We start from the raw sequence: 13,732 nt of genomic DNA, 5'->3' as shown, positions 1-13,732 counted from the left end.
CATGATAGCAGGCCTAAAAAAAATAGTCTGGTCTGCGCTGAGGTTCTGAGCATGGTGAAACGTCATCATGCCTCATTGCTGACTTTTTTTTTTTTTGTTTAAACATTAAATTATTATTGTCGTGTGCCGATATCTGTCTGTAGATTGAAGCGACTGGCTTTCCCAACTGCCTTACGGGAACGTGGACGCTCAAGATTTTTTTAGAAAGTTGTCTTGATGATGAAGATGATGATGGTCGCGACGATGACGCTTATGAGGAACTAAAATAGAAATTCAGAGAGGGTTAAGGAAAGAAAAAAAGGAGAAACCGAAACAACATAGTCTAAAGGGAGTCTGGGAGTCAGGACGAGTGCTATATAACGTTCAGACGTGATCTTTCAATTCTTTTCACTCTTTAATATAACTTTTTTTTTCCTTCAAAATCCTGTTAAGCAACAAAAGGTTTAGCTGGGCTTGTTGGTTCATGACTGGAAATCAGCGCCAAAGGAACGTCGCAGTTCCTTTGGCGCTCATTTCCAATCTGTTAAACAACGTTGGCGGTCGGCATTTCTCTTGCACCAAGCGTGTGAATGAATTCATGTGCGGTCTAGCCGAACACTGATGCGGTCCTCGTATCCAATACACGCTCGAAGGACATGCCAAAACAATGGCGGACTCGAATAAATGCCACAGCAACTTCTAGGTGGCGCGAACGCTTAAAAAGGGTATATTGTGCGCATTTAGCATATATTAAATAAGTGCCACCAGGGAATGTAAAATATGTGAATATTCTGGTTAGAAATTTTTATTTACAACAGTGGTGTCATGCCTAGAACAAAATATTAGTTGTGTTTAGTATTGTGTCGAACAGATGTAATGTTGTACGAGATATTGAATCATTTGATTGAATTTTGTATTTCATTTTCGACGGTGTCCTGTCCTGTCCCAACGCTGATCCATAAAGGGGGGCAAGGGCATCATCAAGCTGCAACAGCTGGTTTTTCCACCGCCTCCCTTGCGTGCCTTTTTCATGCAAATACATAAAACCTAAAAACTCAAAGAAAAACGTAAAAAGAAGAAAATACGAGTACATTTTGATAGATCGTAGAGCAATCAGACTAGTAAGAAGTGATTGTTATTGTGTCACAGTATTGAAAGTGTCGAGCATCACTGATTACCTCACCTCGACGGCACGTTGTTTTATTTACTTTCGCGCTGCCATTGCTTGCATATTTTTTTTTTGTCTGTGAAACATTTTGATGTTGGCTTCTTATTGACTGGATTTTATTTTATTTTCCTACTTTCTTACGTGACACTTTTCAGTAGGTTGACTTTGCTTAGGCTCGCGATCGATTTGGAACCATCACGAAAGTTAGATAAGTGAAGAAATACACATCTTTAAATAGCCTGTTTTGCGTGCACCAGACCCACCGCTGAGACGATGGCAGTACACACATTTAGCAGGCGGACGGACGGACCTAATTCAAATGTCGAACGCCACAGCGCCAAAGCCCTCTTCTATTATTGATTGGCCTTCTTGCCGATAGATGGCGCCACTAGCCCTCCCTACGTGCTGTTTGCTCAATACCCTTTGTGAAACTAGATTCTCGTTCTTGGTTTCCCTTGAAGCAGTGGTATAATTGTGCATGCGTCTCGAGCTTGCACCCTCGCACTATTTAGGTTATAAAATGATGATTTGCAACTATTGATGCGTTTAATAAAGGTAGTTGAAACAAAAACAAAAAAGCAAACATGTCAGTTGGTCTTTATACAGACGCAGGTAGCCTCGGTATGTATACCGGGTGTTTCTGCGAATATTTTCAAATATCCCTAGAAATAGGGTGTTTAATAAGAAAACAAACCTTTTTTTGGAAAAAATCTGTCAGTCATGGCGAATGTGAGGAATTTTGAAGACAACACTCTAGCCATCAAAATAATTGTCTAGAATTTACTAATTAACCTTTTAATTAGTGAAAACAGACATGTAATTGGCTGGCCATGCAAAAAGAAAAAAAGAAAAGAGGGGATGATCAGAAAATGATCCATGTTTTTGCAGCATCAGCCTTTCACCTGCTGCGCGCGTGGAAACTTCAGCGGACCCCGCAATTCCGACATCCTTCAAGCCCTTCTAAGATTGACCGATCTAGTGGGTTGCGATGACCCCCAGCAAGTTTTTTTTCTTTTCACTAATTCGAAGGTAATAAATACAAAATTGCTCGATTTCCATTCAAAATTCTCGCTCTCTACAATTATGTTAATACTTTACTCGATTACTGGGCATCAAAATTAATTGAAAATTAATTTATAAAATTCAAGAATAATCGGTTTGTCTTTTATTTTTTTTGTCGATTTTGTGCATAGAATTTGAGTTTATCGTACGTCACGATATAAATGTCTATGGTACTACAAAAACGCATTCGCTGAGATCCGCGATCACGAAGTACGCCCATCATAGCTTTGGTTTCTAGTGACACAGGGTTAGAGGGAAATGTGAAGAAAGGCGCGTTCGCATGAAATCCTTGATTTGCTTCTAAACTCGTGGGAAACTCTGCACGCAAAGTTGGAGCGCTTTCGGAGCACTTTTTATCTCTTTGCTTTGCTGCGCGCGTGCTAGGCGACAAGAGGTGGTCATAAAGGTTCCAACAATCCGTTGGCATTACGTAAACGTATGTCCTGGGGGATAGTCACGCGACAGCTTAAGCAACGTAATGTTTCTCGCTCCGGTTGTTCGGCGTTCGTATCGGCGAATACAGCAATCTTATCGGTTGAGGATAATGCGATGCTCGTAACTCGATACTTTCTGCCTTTCTAAAACTGTCCGTGGCTGTGCTCCCAGAAAGTGAGGGAGAGCAGGGACCGAGAGGGCTCGTCAGAATGCCGAGCTCTGATTGGAACGATTAGTGGGTAGGCGTAAAGCTAGCAGCCCTTATGTCTCCACTGCGATCGTCGAACGCATTCGAATGCGAGAGCCAAACGCCGGACACGGGCGTTCAGCGTTCAAGCGCGTTTGACGAGTGCAGTGGACACAAAGGTACCTAGCTTTACGCCCACCCACTAATCGTTCCAATCAGAGCTCGGCATTCTCACGACTCTTCTCGTCTTTCTCGGCGTATAATTGAACATTCGCGTATGAAAGGCGTAACCTTCGTTGACCTTGGTCTGGAACAGGGGTGCCGAAACCCCGGTCCTTGGGCCGGATGTGGCCTTTGGAGGGGATCCGGCCGGTTCGTGGATGGACGCGCTCTTTTCATTGACGCCTGGCCCGCGGCCCGCTGCTGCAAACGCAAAAATAAGCGAGCGTAAAAAAAAAAGAGAGAAAATAATGAGGCACAAATCTTCGTAATGCGAAATTAGAGCGCAGCTCTTGAGAAGGAGGAGGGGGGAGTGTACTGAGGTAAGTGTATCCCCCTCCTCCTCTCCCCCTTTCCTTCTCCTCCTCCGCACCCTCCCTTCCTACCACAGTTTCACCGCTAAATTTAACTGGAAAATTGACGCCAAATCACCTGGACACCAATTCAGTTTCCCCGCTAAATTTAGGGGGGAAATGACGACACGTGACTTCCTTTCACATCACCCATAAACAAGATCGGTTTCTCCGCTAGATTTAGCGGGAAAACTGACGTCACGTCACCTCAACACCAATTAAATTTCCCGCGAAATTTAACGGGGAAACTGAGTTGGTGTTGAGGTCATATGAAGTCACTTTTTCCGCTAAATTTGGCGGGGAAACTGAATGCGCGGTGTCGCATTATGGGACGTCACGGCCCTATACACACCAAGTTCAGTTTTTTTTCGCTAAATTCAGCGGAAATTGATTTGGTGTACAAGTCTGTGACTTACCATAATGCAACGCGCGCGGTTACGCCGACGCCGACCAACACCTCTTACACAGTAAAGCCTGCGCGTTACGTCACATGACGTCACGTCCGGGAGTCCGGCATGGGCGCTCATTGGATGCGAGTGCCCCGTCAGCGTTCGCGTGAGGCTCGTCTCCTATCATAGTCCACGCGAACACTGACGCGGCACTCGCATCTAATCAGCGCCCGCGCGGGACGCCCGGATGTGACGTCATGTGACGTAACGCGCAGGCTTTAAAGCTGTCTAGGAGGTGTTGCGCCGACGCCGTTATACGCGGAAACAGGCGCCTAAGAGCTGCGCTCTAAAAATGACACCGCGGGAACGAAGATATAAGAATGAATGAGAGAAAACAGCATCAAAACGCGGGAACCCTCGCCATAATATTGCACATTGTTATCCACAGCAGTGCTATTTGTTGTTCTGTGTTTCATGTCTGTGTAACTATATATGTAATTCCTTAGCGTTCTCGTGTATATCAAGCCTAGTGTCCTGTGTCATAACTCTTCTCTTCTCTATTGTCATCAGCAGCTCTACCACTTTCATTTGTCTTCTGCCCTGTGTGAAGATGCCAACGTTCCTATGCGCTTTAATTTATGCCTGGCCAGTTGAGTTCTCTGGGTTACAATATTTTTGTAATATCATAATTAGCAACAATCTGCATTTAAAACTAAAGTAGGTATATTAATCCACCTCACATTTCTTCTTGAAATTTTTGCTCTTGTCTATTTTTTATGTGCTTATTTAGGTTAATTTATTTATTGAGTTCTTATTTATACTGTTTTTAATATTTTCCCGCCCTCGAGACTGCCACGGGTTTCCAATCCGGCCCCTTGTCCAAAACGTTCGGAGAAACCCCAGGTCCAAATACAAGGACCGTGACCGCAACCACCTTTAGATGTGGAATGTTTCACCACAACGCGAGCGCGAGAACCGTAGTAGCACCTCTTAAGGTACAAGCGAAAACTTTGCAAAAAGTGAACTTTTTACTCAAATATTTATGGTGCGTTTTCTTCTCTTCTTCTTTGCAGGTGAGTTCCTCTGATCTCCTTACTACGGATGATAGGTTGGAGCAGTACTGGCAAAATCATGTGAGTTTTCTCATGTAGGTTGGAACGTTAACGCCATAATTTTCGACCTTTGTCCAATTAACTGCCGTAATTAGTCTACCACCCACAAACCGAAAAAAAAGAAAACCTATATTTTTTTTTCTGTTCCTATTACTTTTTATAAATAAAGTGAGAGATAAAAGAAAGACGTTTACAATCCCCCGTAACGCCGAATTAGAGCGCAGCTCTTGAGGAGGAGGGAGGCAGGGTACGTCCCTCCCCCTTTTCCTCTCCTCCCCTCTCAATAAGCGAGAAGTTTCCGCTAAATTTTCCACTAAATTAAGCGAAAAACATTACCCGGTAAGTTTAGCGGGGAAGTTTTTTTTCATTTTATTTAGTGGGGAACTTTTTCCGCTAAATTTAGCTGGAAAATTTACTCATAATGCAACGCTCGGTGACGTCACGTGTGACGTCATTGTGGGAAACGTCCCATGATGCAACGCGCAGTTACGCCGACGGCGACGCCGCTCAAGCCGGAAATGGGCGCCTAAGTGCTGCGCTCTAGAAAAAAGAAAATGCAATGTCGGAATACCCCTTAACTTTCACGCCATCTTTCGAGGGCCGCCACTGCGCGTATCACTTGGTTTCCCGTTGGGAGTGTCGACTGTTCGAGGGTTAGCGCCGCCGAAGGTCGCGGCGGCCGATCGAGCCACGGGGCTGACGGCGAGTGTAGCGGCCGAGGGGCACTGGTTTTGTTGACACGCGTGTGCTCCCAATACGAATAGTAGATCGTCTCTGTATCTTCGATAACGGTACCCGATAACGTTAGGATACGTGCACAAAGGCGTCCCAGTGTATCGGGTATCGTTATTAGAAAAATCGGAACGTTCCACTAAAACTCCCGAATGACGGGACACCGTGGTCCCAAACTGCCGCACGCAAACGGCAGAGGGACAAATAATTAGGGGCGCTCGAATACCGGTACGAATGGAATAGCACTACGCCCACTTGTCCACTTATTCGTGTTCATTTTCTGTGTTTACGCATGTTTACTAAGTCCTTCATAGCCTTTAGAGTGGAACGGAAAGCCACGGAAAAAAGCTGGGAAGGACACTGTGCTATTTGATGCGAACTGGTATTGGCACACCTCTACAAATATTGTTCTTTTCCTGGGCAATTACACGGCGGAATCTCTTTTCGCCGACTGTTTTTCTCTCTCTTTTTCTCTCTCTCTCTTGTGCCAAGATAAACAATATAAACAAAAATACAAGTTGCAAATTCTGTCAACGTTGATTACTGCCCCTTTAAACACGATGAAAGCCTTTAGCCGAGAGTGGAGTGACTTAAAGGTCAACGTAAACACGTAGACGCTTCAAACACACCTGCATTTTATTTGAGAAACGTAAATACACCTTACACACAAAGCTTAAAAGAGAAAGTGATAAAAATATTTCGCAGACGTATTCTCCTGTTTCCATGGGATGCTACAATGGGAAAATTTAACCCGGAACTCGCCACTGATGGGATTTTGATAAGAGAAGTCTAAAATAAATAAATAAATAAATGAACTACTTTAAATATCTTATAGCATTCCGCGTAACTCTGGAGGATCCGAGACAAAGAGAGACTTCGACCCGGAAATTACAAACATCGGGGATGGCGGAGGTCGAACAGGACAGGAATTCTGAACAGTGCCTGAATCTATACATAAAAAAAAAAAAAAAAAGAATCTTGGAAGTGTATTTACTCCGCCTAAATGTATTCCTGAAATAAAATCGAGGACGACATTTTCCTCCCATTTTCGTGCTTCATTTGGCGACTGATTATTTCAATAGACGTTTTGTTTCCATTCTTCTCGGTCGGTGCTACCGAAGCTGTATTGCTGAATCGTGGCAGATGTTTCATATCGTGGGGAAAAGCCTAATTTAAACGGACAAAGGGATCGAGACTTAAATGGAACGCAGGTAGAATAGAGGATTTATTACGCAGAAATATTACTCATATTTTCCATGCCTTCAAATTAAGCTTTTCTTTGTCCCTTGGCGATAGGTTTTTTTTCTCGCGGTACGGAAAGGCTCCCACGATTCGGCAACACGGACAGTACACTCTAAGCCCGGTCCCACTTAGTAAGAGGGACATTTCTTCGATTTTTTCCCACTTAACTTTAAGGGGGGCGACAGACCTCTTAATATTACATGGAGATGCTCCCTCTTAATTAAGTGAGACACCACTCCTCTTAAAGTAAGCGAGGCGGCGTCTCCCTTAAATGTGAGGTCAGAGTCCCTTAGTAAGAGGGACAGTTTTTAGATATTTTCTTCCTTAAATTCGGAGGGACGGTGGCCCGCCTAAAATGCAGGGGTACAGTCCCCCTTAAGTCGGGGTCACGCTGCTTATACTTCATACAAAATACATTCTGCAGACATGTTCCGAAACGAGTCGCCTCCACATCCGCGCTTCGTACGCCACGAGGTAACCAATCAAGAGGTTACTTTGTCACGTGGCATACAAAGCACGGATGTCGCGGTGACTCGCATTGGAACATGTCTGCAGAATGTATTTTGTATGATGTATAAGCAGCGTGACCCCGGCTTTAAGTTCCCTCTGTTATTGTATCGTACAATTTCTGCTCCTTCGTGTTTTGTGTATAAGCTGACATGCTGCACTGCACTTCTTGCACTTTCGCTGATATTGTTTAACCAAAGTTATTCTGTGCTGCGTAGCAGAACTGAAATTTGATCTGTATATCTTGTTTGATAAACGGAATCAATGTGTTAAAGAAAACAGTAACAATCTTTAAGAGTAAACACTGTTTTATTTGCCATGACACAAGAAAATATTTTGATATGTCTTTATCAAAATAATAATTCTATAAAGATGTTCTGGTAGCTTTTACGAATAAAAAAAACTTAGAACGACGCCAGAAATCGGCGTTTCTTGGAAACTATCACACAAAAAATTTCGTGCTGCAAAGTGACTCATTTTGCCTATCATAAACAATAACAATACAATCGTGCTAGAAAAAAAATCTTTTTTTAGCGGATAACACAAAAAGAAAAGTACATTCTAAAAAAAAGCCCGTGCGTCTACTTTCCCGCACAACACTTGGAAAGACAATCACCATAACTCTCGGAGGCAGCTCAGCGAACGTAGATGCCGAAACATATGATTATACCAAAAATATGAGTTACGACATTAAGCACAACAAGCGTGATGTTTTGCATTGGTTAATGTCACAACTCTGACTGCCTTTTTTGGTCTAATCTTATGTTTTGGCATCGTGATTCGCTTAGCTGCTTCCGTGGGTTACGGTGATTGACTTTCCAAGTGCTGGCTCGGGAAAGTAGATCCCTGTGCTTTTTTTTAGAGCGTATTTACCTACTTCATAGCATTAAAAACGAATTATTCGGTGTCTCTTGCCATCAGCAGAAGCTTAGAATTTCTGTTGTTTTTGAACGGCCATAAGCGATTTTATGAGCTTCTCCGACATAAACTGAAACGAAACACTTTATTTTCAACGAGCAGACCCTAGAGGAGTCCAAGGGTTTGTCCACATGCCACAGGGTAGGAGAGTCCCGTTATGTAATACACCCGTAAGCACATGACTAGTGCCCCCTCCATAGTCGTGCTAGCGGTGAGTTTCACTGACCAGTTCCCAGAAACGATCCCTTTCTCCGAACCGAAGAAAGTCTTGGGTCTTGGAACGTTTTCGTCAGGGGTAAAATCGTCCTGCAAGCAGCAATTGTTAAAAAAAAAAAAAAAAATTGCGTCAGCGTCAAACTTAGATTTCTATTTTTGCATTCGCTTTTTCACATACCATAGGTGATGAAAGAACTTCTGGCCAATCGAGCGAGTGGCATTAGCTTATGACGTAACTTCTGCTACTATTAATTTTTGGTACGAGAATAGACTGCAGTTTTAATTAAATTACGAGAATCAATCGTTTTTGTGTTACCAAGACAAAACGAAAACGAATTTAGTAGTAGATGAACTTTAGAAGCCCCAATGTGCTTTGGAAAGCATGGATTGCATTTGCGGCTCGAAGCTGCAGAAGTGATCTAATGCATGTTTTAGAAAGCAACATAATCAAATAAAAAATTACATTTCTGTAAACATTTCGCCGCAAGCCATTCATTTACTTTTTTTTTTTTTTCAGAAGCAGTGCATATGCCAACAGAACGTAAATAGAGCCTACCTACATACCAGAATACAAAAAGTTAATAATTACCGAGTTCGTTGTGAACCGTGTGCGGGTGGCCGCAGTAGGCTCACCACTCAGGGTGGTGCGTTCCACCGTGCAGAGGGTCCCGGTAGAGCTCTTTACACGAGCAATCCGAGCGGAACCCCCGCCTGATTCCCTTCATGTCAACGTTCGTTGCCATTGCCTCACTCTGAAAACAAGATTGTTAATAACGGTCAGTCATTTAACGCCCATAGTCATCCTAGCCCAAAAGCGCATAAGAAAGAAAAAAAAAAGAAAAAAAAAAAGAAAACTTTTGTTTATATTTTTTTCGCGGGTGTACGACACAGAAAAAAAAATATTCAGCCAGCTACAGAAAACAAGGAGCATAATAAACATCATAAAATCTCCAAAAACAAAAACATGGTCGGCGCCAACAACAAAAAAAAAAAAAAAAGCGGTAGCTGTGCCGGCACGACCGTCAAAATATAACGAACAAAACAGTACGCCAAAGAAATACAAAAAAAAAAAATGTACTCCCTGGCCACCGGTACACCCTTCCCCCATTTCCGCAGACGCCGCGACGCCGACGCAACGCGAACACATTATTTCTTCTTTTTGTTTTGTGCTCGTCCAATCCCCCTGCCCTTTTCACAAACATACATACACATTATGGGTTTTTGCTCGCCGCCCACTTGAGAAAAAAATGTCCATAATCACTGCGACGCTAACGATGTCTACAACATAACGTTGCAGTGTAAATTGCTGTAATGAATTGTGAAGGCAAACAAACGCAAAATCGCCAACATTGTTTCTGTCAATCAACGCTCTCGGGCGGTCAACCTCAAGCATTTAGAGTGCACACCGAGAAACAAATCGGCGAGCCAAGCTTACAAACACTGACTGCCCCAGCTAGGGTGCCTTTATGTTGGCTTTGCCTTAGGGAGGGTGATGCCATCCTTTGTAGTACTCGACGCCGACAGTGTACGCTCACGGATAAAATACAAGGAAATTGCCGGTAATAAAATGCCGGCGTAGCACTGCCAAAGCTAGCAGCTCGAGCTGGGAGAAGAACGAACGCGCGTTCGAAATTAAAAAGTAGACAAAAGCGTCGGACAGAAAATGGTCTGATATCACCAGCCTAAGACAGACGCGTACACATTGGGACACCCTAACCCGCTAAAAGTGTTCTGTGCGAAAGACAGCCCTGCGGCTCACGGCAGGGCAAACGATTAGCGACGCTTTGTCCTAGCTGAACGAGCAGATCCAGGAAGCAACCGCGTCCGCGGACTACAGCTGAACACTCTCACTCTACATGCAAAGCTCGTGCATCTCACAGCCAGCGTGAAAATATTGATGGCTCGTAATTCCCACCCGCAATGCACCCAAAACAAAAGCGCCAATATGACAGGATTACTCACCCGAAGGAAGTCAAACGAGCAGCATGACGCTTGCGACTCTCCGGCAACGACCGTTTCCAGCTCTCCGTGAATTGGCGCGAAGCCTTAGCACAGTCCGAACTCTTTGCCGTGGATTAGTGCGCCTGCCCCCCTCCTCCTGACCGAACTACATTGGTCCAGTTAAGAGGGACCAGTCCCCTCTTAATATGAAGGGCACGCGTGAATCTTTCTGTCTGTCTTTCCTGTTCAGAGTGACTAACGAAACGGTTTCCTTGGTCTCTCTTAATATGTTGGTGTCCCTCTAGATGTTGCTATTTTATTTTTCAATTTCCCTCTTAAAAAGAGCTGTCCCCCTGAAAGCATTGTTGTCCCTTCTAAAATCAGAGGGACAGCGTTTTTTATGAGAGACCGGTTTTAGAGTGTACCGATGTGGAACTTCATATCGGTGCACAGTCTGCATTCAATGAAATACTTTGGGAATCGCGGGTAAGGGTTGTTATTTTTACACAGCCTATTAATTTGGCAGTATACTGGTCGTCGAGGTTGCGGTTCCGAGAAGCACCACTGGGGCGGCAACGTGAACCGGCCCAGATCTGTGAAGTCACCCATCGCAAGCGCTTTTGGGTGCTCGGAGTCGGGTCTCTGTATACATGGTTGGCTATCAACTCACACGGCGGCGAATTTCGTAGCGCGTTCGTTGTCTACACAGGTCCTTGCCTGCGCAAGGACCTGTGTAGATAGCGGACAGACGAGCGATGAGGGGGTGATGTCGCATTTCTAAAGTACATGTCGCGATTTCACGGTGTGTATATATGTGTGTTTCCTGGGAATAAACTTCAGTTGCAAGTAGCGCTCTGTGTTGTACGTCTCTTTAACTTGTCCGTTGTTTTTAGCGCTTTTACCCTCTCTTACATAAAAACGCAACAAACCAAAAGTTTTTTTGTCGTTTCATTCAGTTTCGGCAAAAAAAAGAAAACAAGTAGGAATAATGATTATTTCTGGCAGTCTTAGTGAACTTTTTTACTTGCACCAAAATCTAAGTGAGCTTTTCTCCGCATTTGACACTTTTCCGGTGAGCTTTTCTCCGGTGAGCTTTTCTCCGGTGAGCTTTTCTTCGGTGAGCTTATCTCCGGTGAGCTTATCTCCGGTGAGCTTTTCTCCGCTCCCCCATGCCGTCACATTGCTACGCATAGATGATATCAAGTGTACACCGCTGCAAATATTCGTGTCTGAGTGAACCCCCGAGACATTTCATCGTTCCGAGTTCTAATACTTGAAGCGATAAAAGTATGTTTTACAGTGGTAATAAATAGTGTCACGAATGACAAGTGATGAGGCGGGGCGAATAACTGTATAAACTGAACGTTTAATGAGGCGAATTCGTACCCAAAACATAAGGGAAGTAGGTTGGCGTCGCAGGCGTCGATGTCAGCGAAACAGCACGATCGAGCGCTGGGGCGAAACTGACTTCGGGCGGAGCCCCTTACGTACCCGCGTAGGCTTCTGGAACAATCGGCGTAGAAGGTTCGGCGACTAGGGCATTCGGACCTCGAACGAGCAAGAGGGCTCTCGAATTCACCAGAACACTAAACTCTCAGGAATCGAACCCTGGGCCTCCGTGCGATAGTCAAGCGCGGTAACCACTCGGCGACGCACGCGCTCGCTCGCCGACGTGCTGAGCAATAGAAAGCACACGTGCATATTGAATACGAAACAGATCTATATGTATATATAAAGCACCGAAATAAGACGAAAGGAGGGCCCAAAAGCGAGGGGCCCTAAGCATGTCAACAGAGACGCGTACCTTGAAACCCTGAAAGGGGGGGTGGGGGGTGGAGGGGTTCTTATGGAATCAAAACACTTCGAGGGAAAGCCCTCATCCGCCTCGCGACGTCGACCAGCCGCCGACAAACACTGAGGAATCTATACGAAGGTCAAAGCAAAGTAAAACTAAACAACACTGTCATCGTAGAAGCGAATACTAGGGAATAGATCTTACTTCGCTAGATTTCTGTGGCCTGGCTCTGGTAGCTTTCGCGTAGATGGAAAGGCTGGACGCACAAAGACTAGGGGTTCCCCTTTGGATTGGGAGGGTCGACTGCTGCCATCTATCGTTATGAAGAGCCTTCGAGACATGCAGCGGAGACAGCCCTTTCTGCTGTCTTGGCGATTCCGGTATCTCGGTGCGGCAGCGACAGCCCTCTCCCTCGGCGCAAAGGGAAAGTGCGGCAGTCTGGACAGCCCCTGCGTTTTCCGAGAATGTCCCCCCCCGCCACGAAAGGATATGGCGCTGTAGGCGCACTGTCCAATGCAAACTAACCCGGTAAAATGCATTCTCCTAGTCAATTATCCGCTAGAAGCCATCGAAACCTCCTCTCCGGGTGGAAAAAGAAATATATCTGCCCGGAGCTGCTACTCAGGAATGCAAATAAAACGTTGTGAACAAGAAGAAAGACGAGACGAATATTCGCTCCATCATCGTTGCAAGTCCCTACCTGATAACGGTAAAAAGCAATTCGATAAGCGTCCAGTCGCGCCGGCTCCGTCTGCCGACGATAATGGCTGGGCGGCTCCGCCTCAATTAGAAATACGAAAGGGGAAGCCAGTGGCGCTTTACCTCGTAATGAGTATTAATTAGAACACGCCGCTGCGTCCCTTGCCTTTGTTCGCGCTTCTCGAGCGCACGCCGTCCGAAGGTGCGGCACAAATGAAGATGACGTTTGCGTTTTTGCCGAACCTAAGTCGGGATCTTTTCGAGAGCGCGTGCTTCTTCGGGTACGTCGTTAGCCTTTTTGGAAGCGGTCATTAGCGCGCGATTATGTTTGGAGCAGGTTGCAACGGCGGGAAATAACGCGCTCGATGTTCCGCCTATGCTTCAAGTTCCGCCGGCATCATCGTGCCGCGAGAATCAGAATTGTACGGCACTCGTTACTAGTAATCAAATTACTCGTAATCTATTATTATTTAGAGTAAGATTGGGATAATTTGATTAGTTTTATATGTAGTAATCGCGAGAGAACTTTTGGTAGTAATAAAATTGCTTTTAACCGTTACTATAAGGCTCCCTTTGCTGCAGTGTCTCAGAGAGGGGTACGGTCTACCAAAAGTTCTGGATTTAGAACATGAGTGGTTTGTAATCCGCTGATCCCAATTTAATAATAGTACGAGAGGCCCATTTTCAAACTATAGCCGGTGACAGGTCAAAGATGATGTGAAGGCTCCTCTTTCCACTTCAGCGGAGAGAACGGTGGAGAGGAGTTCACCTGCTCTCC

Source organism: Ixodes scapularis, unplaced genomic scaffold (genome assembly GCF_016920785.2).
Source record: "Ixodes scapularis isolate PalLabHiFi unplaced genomic scaffold, ASM1692078v2 PGA_scaffold12__126_contigs__length_90152505, whole genome shotgun sequence".
Lineage (NCBI taxonomy): Eukaryota > Metazoa > Arthropoda > Arachnida > Ixodida > Ixodidae > Ixodes > Ixodes scapularis.
Note: the sequence above shows the minus strand (reverse complement) of the source record.